Source organism: Equus przewalskii, chromosome 13, assembly GCF_037783145.1.
Source record: "Equus przewalskii isolate Varuska chromosome 13, EquPr2, whole genome shotgun sequence".
Classification (NCBI taxonomy): domain Eukaryota; kingdom Metazoa; phylum Chordata; class Mammalia; order Perissodactyla; family Equidae; genus Equus; species Equus przewalskii.
The window spans coordinates 15,594,318-15,609,808 of record NC_091843.1 but is presented as its reverse complement, the minus strand read 5'-3'; the positions used below and the strand labels follow the sequence as shown (position 1 = coordinate 15,609,808).

Sequence of the window (15,491 nt, the reverse complement as noted above, 5' to 3'; positions counted from 1 at the left end):
TAACACGCTTTTAGTGAAAATCTTCTATGTGTCAGTACTAAGATACAAAGATGTGTAAGATGTGGTCTCTGGTCTCACATGTAAGCAACAGAAGAAAAGAAGGCACTTAAAAAGTGCTAATGAGATAAAGAGGCACTAAAAAAAGACACGTACAACGTGCTTTCAGAAAACAGTGAAAGAAAGGACCAAATGTACCTGGAGAAGACATCATGGCAGATCTACAGGGGTTGGGATTCACTATTTCTGGATCATCCCTTTATTCATAAACTCCAAAGTAAAGGGACTTTGTATGTCTAAAGCTATATAATGTTATAATCCAAAGTTATTGCAATAAAAAAATTAAAACAAACAAAACAAAGTAAAGGGACTTAATATTCTTAATGAAACTCTTAATATGAGTTTGATTTTGGATATATTTGCTTTGGTCTCTATTTCAAATAATTTTTACTTTTTCTAATTATAGTAATCAATCACATAGAAAGTTTGGAAAACAAAATTTTAATGAAATAAATCATTGATAATTCTGCTGCTTGGAAATAATTATAACGAACATTTTGGCATCTTCACCCCTCTCTTGTCTCTCTTTCTCATTTACAGGCATATGTAAATAGTCCTATATATTTAAAAATTAAATTGGAATCATTATGTATACATTTTTATATCCTTACCCCAACCCCCTTTTCAATTCTATAACATTACAGATAATGTCTATACATATAGAGAATATGAATTTTATTCCATAAGCTTAGATATATGAAAAACATTGCATTTCTTTCATTTCATTTTCTTAAATTTTTTTTATTCTGTAAATTTATAAATAAAAGTAGAGAGCAATGAACCCCCATGTACCATTCACCCCACTGAAGTAAACATCAACTAATGGTCTCTGTGGTTTCATTTATACCTACATAGTCTTCACCCCTGCCCCAAACAAATTTTCACTACCATAAATATTTTTCGGATCCCTGATTCCTTAATATCCTTAAGTATCCAGTTAGTGCAATTTTTTAAAAATTGCAGTTAACCTGTTAAAATCGGAATGCAAATAAAATCCGCACATTGAATTTGGTTGATGTATCTCTTAAGTCTCTTTATTGTCTTCAAATTTGTTTGGCTAAGGAAATGTGTTGTTTGTTCTGTAGTATTTCCGTCATTCTGGATTTTGCTGATTGCAACCATTAAGCTTCATTTAATAAGCTCCTCTCTTCTCTGTATTTCTTATTTTGCATCTAAAGGTTTGATCTGATTTGGGTTCTTGTTTTATTTTTTGGAAAAAAATACTAAACGGTTTGTATACTTCCATCAGGAGACAAGTAATATAAATTGTTGGTCTTTTTGTGATTTTAGTAGCCCAGATAATCATTGCCTGGATCTATTATGAGGGATTTGCCAAATGGTGATGTTCTTTATTTTCTTTAAAGAGGTCATTCCATTGTCTTTCTGCTCGCATAGTTTCGATGAGAAGTCTTCTATATTTCTTACTTTTTACTCTCTGTACATAACATGTCTTTATTTTTTCTCTGGCTACTTTTAAGATTTTCTCTTATCGTTTTTTTAAAGCAATTTGATTATTATGTGCACTGATGTGGTGTTCTTTGTATTTACCCTGCTTGAGTTTTGTTGATCTTTTTAGATCTGTGGGTTGAAAGTTTTCATCAAATTTGGAAAAAATTGAGGCCATTATTTCTTTAAATGCTTTTTCTGTCCTTGCTGCCATTCTTCTGCTTGATATTTTCCTACAGTTTACTTTGGCTCTTATTTTTTATTTTTTGCTCTTTTTTTCTCTCTGTGCTTTATTTTGATACATTTTATTGCTTTTTTTCATGTTTTCTGATGTTTTATTTGCAGAGTATGATCTGCTATTAATGCTTTCTAGTGAATTTTTCATTTCAGATATTGTATTTTTCACATCTAGAAGTTCCATTTGGAGCTTATATCATCTGTTTCTCACCTCATTAGGTTTGTGGTTTCCTTTAAACACTTGAACATAATTATATTATTTGACTTAACGTATGTGTCTATAAGTGCTAGCACCTGTGTTGTTGCTGAGGGTTTTGGTTTTTTTTGCTGATTTTTCTCCTGGTTTTGGGTAATGTCATTACCAGGGCAGAATGAGTTATTTATTTTGTTTTGTCTTTCATGAGGATGTAAGTTCCATGAGGATAAAGCTTGTCTGTCTTATTCACTGCTATATCCACAGCACCTGGAACAGATTTTAACTAAGGTTACCCACCCTGTCAGGGCAGAGCTGAGGCTGAAAATCCAGCCTGAGTTCCTTGCATGGGTAAAAGCTGAGATGTATATATAGTGAATAAGAACTCACAGTACTCACCCCTCACTCTGGTCTGAGAAAATGTCCATTATTTCTTTGCCCTTTAATTTTGTTCTTTCCCTCCCTTTGCACAACTACCATTATCTCTTCTATGAATCTACCATCTCTTGAAAGAACTGTAGACTTGGGCTTTTTTTGCTTTTTGCCCTGAAAAATGCCTGAGTTGAGGAAACAGCCATCTGCTTGAAACTGGGGGAGGGTGGGGAAATATAGAAAGACTGAATTGAATGAACATTTGTAGAAATTATTCCCTCTCTCTCTCTCTCTCTCTCTCTCTCTCTCACACACACACACACACACACACCCTGGTTAGTTCTTTAGTATAGAGTCCTAGAAGTAGGATTGCAGGGTCAGAGGGTACACAGTTTTAAATGATCCTGTAGCATCTTGCCAAACTGCTAGCATATAGAGAATTTTTGAGTTGAACACTATCCAGATTTTCCAGCCAAGAAGTAAAATGGAGAGCTCCACAGCTCAGTGACTGTTCACTTTAGTTCTCTCCTTAAGTCTATATTCATTCAACAGCAAGTTCTCTGTCGGCATCTAAAAACCCTTTGTGTTGCCCCCAAGTTGTATTAGCTTGTTGGGTTCCAATAGCATCCTGTCTTCACTGATCCTCTAGTCAATCAAGCAGTTTGATGAGTAGCTCAGAGGACGTGACATGAAAAGTGGAAAAGAGGCATGTGTTGTACATTTACTAGACAAAATAATTTGAGCTCTTTTAATAATTTCTTGTTTCTATTCCAAAGCAATATCATGATATGAGTGTATTAAATTTAGGTGCAGAAGCACCTTGTTATTGATAGGAATACTACATATTAAAGTTAGGAGAAAAAAGAAGTCAAAGACAAGTACAATGAAAAGATGTTAGCATTCTGTGCTTCATCTGATACTGAGATTATATTTAGGATAGATTTCTATATAGGATAGCATATGATAGCTAATGCTTGCTTTCTTTTGCCTCTTCCCCAATTTTAATAATTTAATATTTAATTATAAAAGTTTAATGTGATATTGGTTATTGAAAATTTCACAAGTAGTGGACAGTTTCTTTATTATAACTGATTAATACATATTAAGGTATAATATAGAACTAGAACCCTAGATGGTTCTAAAATATTATTTTTATCATGCTTCCCACATCTGTTTCTCCTCCTTTCTTCTTTGGTTCTGTAACTGTTAACCTCACTCTCAGAGTCTCCTGGGCTTTAAAGCTCCAAGTCATCTTCAACTTTTTAGTCTTCCCTCTAGCTACTATGTATCATGTTTTTTTATATTATGTATATTAGTTTCCTATCGCTGCTGTAACAAATTACCATGGACTTGGTGGCTTAAAACAAGACAAATTTATTATTTCATAGTTCTGGAGGTCAGTAGTTTGAAATTGGTCTCACTTGGATGAAATCAAGATATCAGCAGTGCTGTACACCTTCTGGAGACTCTAAGGGAAAATCCATTTCCGTGCTTTTTCCATCTCCTAGAGGCTGCCTGCATTCCTTGGCTCATGGCCCCTTCCATCTTCACAGCCAGCAATGTGTGATGGAGTCTTTCTCACATTGCATCACTCTGCCATAGACTCTTCTGCCTCTCTGTTCCACATTTAAGGTTCTTTGTGGTTCTACTGGGCCCACCAAGATAATCCTGATTAAGCTCTTCATTTTAAGGTCATCATTTACAGAGATTAGTCTCCTTAATTCCAACTGCAACATTAATTCTCTCTGGCTATTTAGTATAATATACCCATGGGTTATGGGAATTAGGGACATGGATATATTTGGGGGACCATTATTCTGCCTATCAAAATACCTATCATATCCATTCCTTCCTTTATGATAACCACATGACCCTTTTGTTTTAGGCCCATCTATTAAGATCATTGCAATAGCTTTTGATGGTCTTCTCTGCCTCTAGCTTCTCATCTCTCCAGACAGCCTCATCTCTGCTGGTAGACTAATCTCCATAAAGTCTAGTACAGAGTATTATATCTCTTCTCAGAAAGTTTCATTGGCAGCCTTTTCTGTAAGTCAGTGCTCACCAAGCTCTTTTGATTATGCAACCCATCAATATAAATTTGTGTACACATTAATATGTTTTTATTTAATTATAATTTATGTTTATATGCTATTGCATTAATATTTTGTAAACTTATAAACATATGTAAATTAAAAATATATGCAAAACGTGAAATAAACAAGATTTAAAGGTCTTTAAAGCATTTTTGTACAAAATTCCTATTTCTCAGTAAAAATTATTATTAATATTATCAATGATAGAAATGTGATGAAATTATGCAACACTATTTTGTGAAAATCTTGGTTTAACATTTTGATTTAATATGTTGAATACCTTGGACTACATGAAGATTAGTTTGATACTTATTATAGGTGTTATAACTAAAAAAGTTGCCTCATGATATACATACAAGAGAATATATTGTTTACTGCACCATCATGATATTTATTTTTCAATATGCTTTGCCAATTGTGTGAAAGTGCTTTTTTTTCCCACGGAAATTTGACATGTAAATTTCTACCTTCTTTAACATTAATCAATTTTTGTTGCAGATTAATTAAATTAATCTTGTAAATTAATCAACTAAGCATTTTCATGTTATTAACAAATGGCTTTCAACCATCTGAAACTCATTTAGAAGATTCATATACAAACAAGAAAATTCCATTTCTAAATTTAAAAGTGTTGATATACATTTGTTTAAATATGTGACATGTTGTTTTAACAAATAATTTAAAAGTTTCCAAACATTTATATTCTAAATGTTCTATCCAGAGCTTTTTTTCTCTCCCCAAAACAGTTACTTTCTTGGTTATTAAACTAACTACATTTACCTTGAAGGAACAGATAAAGCATGTATGATATTTTAAATCTGTTGCCATTGTAGAGCAGGCCTGAAAATTTGGAATTTATTTCTCTAAAAGAAAAATATATGGTTCATCTTTAATTTGACAATTCTACAACTCTTTTAAGTGCTGTCTCTGTCCCTTGAGATCAGCAACAAACATCTGAGTGATACAGAAGTTGTTCCTGATGAATCCTTGTCTTAGTATGAAGTATTATAAAAACTCTACTAATTGAAATCATCTACGTCAATAGCATCCCAGGGCAGCTATACAAACACTGCAAGTGAGGGTGAGATTGAAGGAAATGACCCTTCTGTAAAGATGCCTTCCAACATTCATGTCTGTCTAACATATGGGTCAAGTAAGAAAGCCATGCTGATCTTCATATTAAAAATTTTAGGTAGGAAATCTAAATAGATATTTCAACGTGTTCTTCCCGTTCTCAGTGGATTAATTATTTTGTAAACCCCAAGTTGTAGATAGACCTCTGTACTAGAAAATAAAGCCCATACTCTCTTGTACAGAGTTCAAAGCCATCTAAGATCTCACTTTCATTCGATGACTCACCTGTAATTTTCTATCCTGTACATTTCCTGATGTAATTCATTCTACATAGACTACTATTCTCATTCTCCTATCCCCAATTTTTCCTTATCTAGTTCTCATCCTTCAAGCGACAGGACCAGACTTACTGCAGTTGCACAGTGAATGTTGGTTGAATGAAAGGCTTTCTGTTTATTTCTTTCAGTGTACTTTGCTCGAGTTGTAGTTACATATCCATGTACTGGTTGACCTGTTTTTTGTCTCTGTGACTAGACCTAGATCCTCAAAGGCATTTGGTGATGGTGACCATCAAATAAGTATTTGCAGCTAGGTCAGTGACTAGCAAGAGGTAGGTGCTTTATGACAGTTTATTGGATGAATAAATGTTATATCCTCCTGAAGCCTTTACAGATTCCTCATCTCACCTCGCCGTAATTAATATTTTCCTTTGTACAGAGTAGGTACCCAACTATTGAATTAGAATAAGATTCAATAAGTGGCTCAGGCTTTTTTGTTTTTGTTTTCTGCTTTGTGCTGAGATCTGACCCAGTGGTAAAGGCACAAGCGGAATTTTGATTGCTAGAGTGTCGTATAGTTGAGATGGAAAGTTATTTGGAAGGGTGCCTGATGCTGAACATCAAACCTTTAGTTGTTCACTTACCAAAGTCATGTCTGTGTATGTTATTTCACAGCAATGTGCAAATTGCTTATGACTGTACCCGCTAGAATGGTACTCTATCTGAGCTCATTTGCAGCAGTTTAAAAACAAACTCCAGAGCCCAATATCACAACTGTTTTCTTCCTTTTTGATCTTACCTCATTAGGGGGACAGGGTAAGGGTTGTATAACGTGCTGAAATCTGTCAATACTTCGTGTTTCTTATTCATTAAAACCTTCAGATGCTGTTTTCCTAGCGGACCCATTTACCAGGGAGGGCGAGGAGAAAAACACTAAACAGGTGTTCTTGACTTGAAAAACAGCAATTTCAAGCAATTCACAAGGGGAGAAGTTGGAAATTTTCAGATTCTGAAGTTGTCACTGGAAGATAAATTTGGGTTACACATTCGCCTCTCATAAACAGGCTTTCTTTAACATAAATTTCTGCAGTGCACCAGGCCCTGATTTCTCTGGGGGCAGACATGCTTCACAGAGCAATCATGCTGCAAAGAGATAGTGTATATTTTCCAAGCCTTCTTCCAAATGCACAAATGTGAGCTGGAGGAGTAGTATGCTGAGCTGATCACGTGGAATTCTAGCTTCCCCTGGCAGGGAGGAAAACACCTATGGTAAATATTGGGCTTGATTGATGGGAAAGTGTCTAAATTTTGAGTAATCTAAACTCAAGCTTAAATGTTTCTATAATACCCTAAGAAGATTATTTGTCAAATAAACAATGAAGTACATTAAGTATCTTATACGAAAGCACTGCAGAGTACTGTGTTTCTGCAGCAGCTATCTGAAGCAAGGGGAAAGTTAAAAGAGGTATTTCCTACAGCAGTGATTTTCTAAACGTGGTCCCTAGGCCAGTAGCATTAGCATTATGTAGCAGCTTGTTAGAAATTCATACTTTTGGGCCACACCCCCTGTAGTACTGAATCAGAAATTCTGGAGGTAAGGTTCAGCAATCTATGTTTTAGCAAGTGCTCTTGGTGATTCTGATGGATGTTAAAGTTGGAGAACCGTTGTTCTACGGAATTCAATTCATTCATTCATTGAACAAATATTTATTGGGTATCTAATAAGTTCTAGCCACTCTTTTTAGGCACTGATAATACAGCAGTGTGGACAAGTAGTCAAACTCTTGCTCTCTTGTGGCTTACATTCTGGTGGACAATCTGGAAAGTCAAAGGAAAGGAGGAATTCACTAGTTTGAGTACACCATTTTGGGCCCTGCAAGATGCCCTTTTCAGTGACCATAGTGTTTAAGGTAGGTTTGGTGAAAGTCGCAATGTAAGCATTAGGGAACTGAACCAGACTTACTTCATTTTACAATATTAGCTACTTTCCCTTTCATGACCAGCTCTCTTGGGACGGGTTTCAAGATCTCCATCTGGATGCTCAGGGTCCATGACTTACCTAAATGGGAAGTTGATCTGCATAAATTTCTTCCTCCAAATGATTTGTTAATCATCTTTCTGTGTTTGGCACTCTAGTATGGGCATTGGAGATGAATTAATTGGCGTGATCCCTGACATCTGGGCTCCTATTCTAGAAAAGATTATCAATGAACAAAATGGTATAAAGACGTACAACTGGAGAACAGTCAACAAACAGATGGCTTAGATGATTAAATCAGTGTAAATAATCATTCTTATCATGAAAAATTGGAGGAAGAGTGGGTCCCGAGCATTTGGTCTTAGGTAGGCTAGAATCAAAAGGAGTTTGCTACCTTCCGTCTAGCTAGTCAGTTTTTCAACTGCTGTTTTCCCCTAAGGTTGAAAATTTTCATAAGAAAACATGCAAATAAGCCAAAAGACAAGTATATTAAACACTCATATAAATCCTTTAAGATTTGCCCTCTATACTGCGTCTTTCTTTCTCTTTGTCTTCACCACATATATTGTTTTGCCATTCTATTTGAAAGTTTCAGTTACAGATATTAAAATTTTTCACCCATCATAATTTAGCATGGATCTCTTAAGAATCAGGACCTATGCCTAAATCACCACAATGTCATCATCATTTCTAAGAAAATAGCACTAATTCCTAAATCATTGAATATCTAAATCCTCTTCAAATATCTGTATTTTTTTCCAAGAACGTCTTTTTTGGTAATGTTTTATTTCTCCTCATGTAAGAATCCAATCAAGATTCATGCATGTCATTTTGCTTTTATGCTTCTTTGGTTTCTTTTAATCTGGAATTCTTCCCCAACTTTGACTTTTTTAGCAGTTCTAGTCAGTTATTATATATAATCTCCCACATTCTTGATTTGCTTGATTTTTTCCTCTTGGTGTCATTTAATGTGTACCTCTATCCCCTGGATTAACTGTGCACTGGAAGTTAGATCTGAAGGCTCAATTGGATTACGTTCAATAAGTGCTCAATTGCCTATAATGTGCCAGACATAGTGTGGGAAGCAAAGCAGACAAAGCCTTCTCTCGTGAAGCTCAAATTTCATTTGGGGAAGCATACATGAAACAAACATATTATGAACTTAAATAAAGGTAACTTTCCCTAGTGGTAAGTGCTATGATGAAAATGAAGTGTGATGATGTGACAGTGAGTTAGCGACAGTTGATGACACAGGGGATGGCCAAGCAGGACCTCATTGTGGAGATGATGTTTGAATTGTGATTTGAATGGAAATGACAGAAAGCAGGGGATGAGGTGAAGAAAATCAATTTGCTAAACCCACGGACTGAAACAGACTTTCTGGAGGATGTTGAATTTCATGAGATTCTTGAATGAAGGAAGCAAGAGCTTGGGAAGCACTTAAGAATTTTAGGAGGATAATCTTGTGAATCATTGGACAGGGATTTGTGGGAACAGTCTTGATCAAGCAGATAATAATTCCAGTGAATCATGGAGCCTGCTCCCTTTTGTTGGTAGCTCCACATACATTTTACCTGGCTGGGTGCTGTAAAGCTAACAAAATGGACGAAAAGGAGAAAGTCTAAAAAAAATCATCAAGCAATATAATTCAAATTTGTCAAGTACTGTTGATTATCCTTATCCTTGGAAGTTCCTAAAATGCTATGGAGAACTTCATTGGGAGTCATGGGCCAGAAAAATCCAGTCTTCCACCGTGGGAAGTTGGGAAAGTGGAATTAATCTTAGTCCTTCTGCCATGTGTATCATCCTTCCTATCCCTTCGAAATGTGTGCCCTATTATTCAGGTCTATTTTTTGAGTTGCTGGAGTCCACTCTGGGTGCTTTTAAGAATTTGACTTTATTACGTATGTGCAAATAAATATCAATAATGACATTTGTAGTGAATAGAGAGGGCAACTAAAGAAGATGCCTTTTTGAAGTTTTCATTTTGTTCCTTGGCAGAAAAGCAGGATAAAACTGGATATTCAAGTGCAGTTGTATGCCAGAATAGTGTGGTGGATAATTGTGTCAGATGAAATATCCACCTATACATATAGTGCTTGTCTAGTAGGAGGTATCTGGTCCATGGTTGATTTCTCAGCCTGCATTTGACATAGCCCAGGAGATGTTTTTGACACCTGTCAGAGAGAAGAAAGGAAATACTATCTGTGGAAGTACATGGGAAGGGAACAGACTGAGCTCTGGCTGTTGAAAAGAGAATCCTCAGAGAAAGGAACACACTGGAGCAACCGACATTCCTCATCACTATTTCTGATAACTGTTCCTCATGTTAGGCCTCAGTCTGCCCATCTGTGAAACCTATCTGTGAAATGTGTTTACTGAAAATGCTTAATGTCTTGAAGTATCAGGAAAAACAATAAAAAAAGAAGACATTTGCCAGTTATGTAGTATTTCTAGGGATTTGTAATCAATGCATATGGTTCTCTGCAAGTCGGATTCTGTTTTTGATTTATGTCTTTTATGGTAAAAAGCTGTGTGTGTGTCCACATGTGAGCTTGTGTTTACTCTTGGGAGGAAGAACCAAAGAGGATGAATACATTATTCCATTATAATGCAAATATATTTCAGGAAAATTAGTAGTTAATTTGCACACTTTCAAAAAGCCATAGTCTAGAGCAACGCTGTCCAATGGAAATTTCTGAGAGCAGGGAAATATTCTAAATTTGCATTGTCCATCATTGTATCCACTAGCTACATGTGCTATGGAGCACTTGAGACAGTACTATGTACATATTATGTTGCATCAAAATCTTCACTATTTTTTCTCCTTTAAAATTAAGAACCTGATGGTCACCACTGAATTATATTCTCAGAGGTAACTGCTGTCTTCCATGGTGATCAAATCCTTCTCTTTAACCTTCTGGTAGTATTTGCACTATTATCAAGCCCTGCCTTGAGATGGCTCTTCTGTCTTTCAAGTGCTGTAAACTCTTGAGCGTCTTCCTTGTTCTCTCGTTGATGTTTTTCTCTTCTTTCTGCTTACTTACTACAGCTCAGATCTAGTCTTCTGGATCCAGCCAAAAACTCCGATTCATGTTTTCTTTAAGACAATTTATTTAATTCTGATCTCTCCAATGCTCTGTCTTAAAATTTCACACATTTTCCTTGAAATTTCTTGTTTGATGTGCCAAAATTTAAGTTTGTAGTAAAAGGTAACTCACAATATTCATATTAAAATTAATCGCCCATCCTATGTTGAAAAGGCACCATTATATTTCCTGTTACCCTGACTTGAGGGCTTGGTCATCCCTGACTTTCCACACTTCTTTAGGCTCCCTCTCAGCTCAGCCAACACATGCTGGCAGTTGTTTTTTTTTTTTTTTTTTGTACAATAACATGGATACATCATGAATTTGCATGTCATCCTTGTGCAAGGACCATGCTAATCTTCTCTGTATCATTCCAACTTTAATAGGTACTGCTGAAGTGAGCACAGTTCTTTCTTTCTAATGGATGTTGGGTTATCACTAGTTTCCTTTTCCACTGTTCATACCCTGGCTTAGGTCTTCTTTGGCTCATGTGTGCATTATTTTCAGTCCTCTAACTAGTGTTATTACCTTCAGTCTCAATTGGGGCTGTACTGTCCACTCTAGTTCTATCTCATCTCACTGTTCTGCATGCATCTTACCCTCCAGGCACATTGGCCTGCCCACTCTTGCTGAATTACTCTTGCTTCTCCAACCATGTGCTTTTGCTTAACGCTACCAGCTCTGCCAAAAGCTGAATTGTCTTATTTGTGTGTTCAAATCCTACATGCTTTTAAGGTTTTTTTCTGTTATTCATGCATTACTCATCAACTGTTTATCGAGTGTGTACTATGTGCAGGCACTGAACTAGACACCTATGTCTTTAGTGCTTAGCTCATAACAAGACAAGATCTCTGCTTTCAAGGAGCTTATATTATAATGGGAAATCTGACAAGTAAATAAGCAAATATGGTAGAGTGCGATAAGCTTCTACCTCATCATCATCTGGAAACCATATCAAACCGCTTTGCTTCCTCTGAACTCATAGAGATTACTCATTGGCTGCTGAATTGCATTACTAATTTTTATCAGTTCTATCATTGATTATACTATTATGTGTCAATCTTATTTCCTCGATTACATTATAAACTCCCTGAAGGCAGAGAATACTTTTTATATGGGTGAATATACATTATAGCCTCTAGTCCACAGTATTTCATATAAAAAATATGTATCAAATAGCTGGCAATTTATAAGAGAACTATGTTTTACTTTTGGAAATCTTTCCTTAGCCACTGCGTAATCATTTTTCTGTCCACATAAAATTCAGAAATGTGGTAAGAGAAGGAGAAATTTGTACGCAGTTTACATTGAATGACAGTTTTAAACATGTAAATTGAATTACATATGATATTTAAAGTATAATACGTATTACAAAATGTTAGATGCTTATCCTTCTGATTTCCCCTGATATAAAATACTCAATAAATGTTAAAAATGAAGAACATAAGCTAGAATTATATTTCCAAACTACTATGAAATTTGTGAAATATATGCAATAATCAGAAGCCAAGAGTACAATATTATGATTGTTAGGTTGTAAAACCAGATGTTGATTTTTTTTTTAAATGGGTCTTTTACTAATGTAGAGGGATTTATGAAGCCTTAATTGTATGAAGCAGATTTTTCTGAGTGATCTTTAAAATAAATATAAATGAACTATAAGCTTTCAACATTCTCAATTAAAATAAATTATTATTGCATTTCAATCTAACCATAGCTTATTCCCAGATGTTAAGTGTAATACTTCTTGTTAAATTAACTTTCCATAAGGAATTTTTTTTCTTTGCTTTTGCTTTAATTTTTAAAAATAGCTTTGCTAAGGCGTAATTGACGTAAAATGAACTATACATATTTAAGGTATAAAATCTGATACATTGGACATAGCAATACCAGTGAAGCCAGCACTACCATCAAGATAATGCAGATATCCATCACTCTCAAAAGATTCCTCATTTCGCTTTGTAATCCCTCCGGCCCCTCCGTTTCTCCTGCACCAAAGGCAACCACTCATTTGTTTTCTGTCAGTATAGATTTGCATGTTTTGAAATTTTATGTAAATAAAATCAAACAGCGTGTGCTCTTTCTCGTCTGGTTTCTTTTACGTAGCAGAGTTGATTTCAGATTCATCTATGTTATAATGTTTAACAATAGTTCACTACTTTTTATTGCTGAATAGAAACACTGATTTTTTTATGTTGATTGTGCATCTTGCAATTTTACTGAATTCATTGATTAGTTCTAACAGTTTTTGGTAAAGTCTTCAGGGATTTCTATACATAATATCATGTCATCTTCAAAGAGAGATGCTTTCACTTCTTCCGTTTGGATTTGGATGCCGCCTTTTTTTTTTCTTGCCTAATTGCTCCGGCTAGGAATTCCAGTGCTATGTTGAATTGTTCAGTTTTTAAAGTGTAGATCTTCTGCATCTTTGGTCAGATTTACCCCTAAATAGTTCCTACCTTTTATTCTATGGTAAAAATGGTGTTGTTTTATAACATTTCAAAGTCTAATTACTTGTTGATAAAATATAGAAAGACAATTGGTTTTTATATATTGATCTTCTATCCTGCACCTTAGTAAACTCATTTGTTAGTTCTACTAGCTTTTTGCAGATTCCATTGGATTTTCTAGATAGCCAATCACGTTGGCCATGAATAAAGAGTTTTACTTGTTCCTTTCTAATCTTGATGCTTTTATTTCTTTTCCTTCCCTGATTGCGCTGCCTACAACCTCTAGTAGAGTGTTGAATACAGTAGAGTGGACATCCTTCTCTTATTCTTCATCTGAAGAGGAGAGCATTTGGTCTTTCATCATTAAGTCTAATGTTAGCTGCAGGTTATTTATATCTGCTCTTTAATATTTGGAGAAAGCTCCCTTTATTCCTGGTTGGAAGAGTTTTTGTTGTTATTGTTGTTGTTGTTGTTTTTTTTTTAGAGGAAGACTAGCCCTAGCTAACATCTGCTGCCAATTCTCCTCTTTTTGCTGAGGAAGACTGGCCCTGAGCTAACATCCATGCCCATCTTCCTCTACTTTATATGTGGGACGCCCACCACAGCATGGCTTGCCAAGTGGTGCCATGTCCACACCCAGGATCCGAACCGGTGAGCCACCTCAGGCTGCCAAAGCAGAACATGTGCACTTAACTGCTGCGCCACCAGGTTGGCCCCTGGAAGAGTTTTTATCAGGAATAGATGATGGGTTTTGTCAAATGATTTTTCTGCATAAGACTTTTCTGAAAAGGTCCTGTGTTTTTTTCCTTCTTTATACTGTTAAAATAGTAGATTACACTGATTGGTTTGTGGATATTGAAACACTGTTGCATTTGGTCATGTGTATTATTCTTTTTATATATTGTGGGACTTGATATGCTAATATTGTGCTCAGGAATTTTACTTGTATGACCATGAGAGATATATTGATCTGTAATTTCCTTTTGCTACTATGTCTGCCAGATTTTAGTATCAAGGGAATCCTGGCCTTATAATGTGAGTTAGGAAGTATTCCTTCTTCTTTAAATTTTAGAAGGTTTTGTGTAGGATTTGTATTGTTTGTTCCTTAATTGTTTGGGACTGTTCACCAGAGAAATTATCTGTGACTGATGTTTACTTTCTGGTTAGATTGTTAACTATAGATTAAACTTCTTTAATAGATATAAGGTTATTAAAGTCATCTATTTCTTCTTGAGTGAGCTTTGTTAGTTCGTGTCTTTCAAGGAATTTGCCCATTTCATGTAAGGCGTCACATCTATTGCCATAAAGTTGTTCATAATATTTATTTATTATTTTTTAACAGCTTCACTGAGATATAATTTAGATACCATACAATTCACCTGCTTAAAAGGTACTATTCGATGACTTTTAGTATATTTATGGGGTTTTCAAACCATCCTACCATCTAATTTTAGAATTGTTTTGTTTACCTTAAAAGAAACTTCATGCCTATTAGCTGTTACTCCTTATTCTCCTCTCTCTGACAGCTCTGGGAACCACTAATCTACTTTCTGTCTCTATAGACTTGCTTATTCTGGACATTTCATATAAATGGAATAACATGTGCTATTTTTAGACTGATTTATTTCACTTGGAATACTATTTTCATGTTGTTACATGTATAAGTGCTTAATTGCTTTTTTTGGCCCAATAATATTCTATTGTATGGAAATAACATATTTCATTTATCTTTTCATCATTAATGGATATTTGGATGATTTCCACTTTTTGACCATTATGAATAATGCTGCTATGAACATTCATGTACAAATTTTTGCGTGGGCATGTGTTTTCTTTTCTCTTGAGTATATATCTAGAGTGGAGTTACTGGATTGTATTTTAACTCTATATTTAACTTTTTGAGGAGCTGCCAAACTATTTTCCATAGTGGTTGTCTCACTTTACATTCCCAAGAGTAATGTATGATTGTTCTAATTTTTCCACATCCTCACAAACATAGTTATTTATCATCTGTTGTTAGTGGGTGTGAAGTGGTATCTCACTGTAGTTTTATTTGCATTTCCCTGGTGACTAATGTTGTTGAGCATCTTTTTATGTGCATCTTGTCCATTTGTATATCTTCTTTGCAGAAAAATGACTATTCAAATTGTTTCTCTACTTTTTAATTGGGTTTTTCTATTTTTATTGTTGAATTGTAAGAGTTCTTTACATATGCTAGATCAAG

At 35.1% G+C, this 15,491-nt stretch overlaps 1 non-coding gene across 1 annotated transcript; it reads right to left on the bottom strand.

Annotated features, from left to right (window-relative positions):
• Positions 1-11,117: 11,117 nt before the first annotated feature.
• Positions 11,118-11,220, bottom strand: LOC139075436 (U6 spliceosomal RNA). The gene has a single exon (XR_011525798.1). It is a non-coding gene; the product is annotated as a U6 spliceosomal RNA (small nuclear RNA).
• Between the last annotated feature and the right edge of the window lie 4,271 nt (positions 11,221-15,491).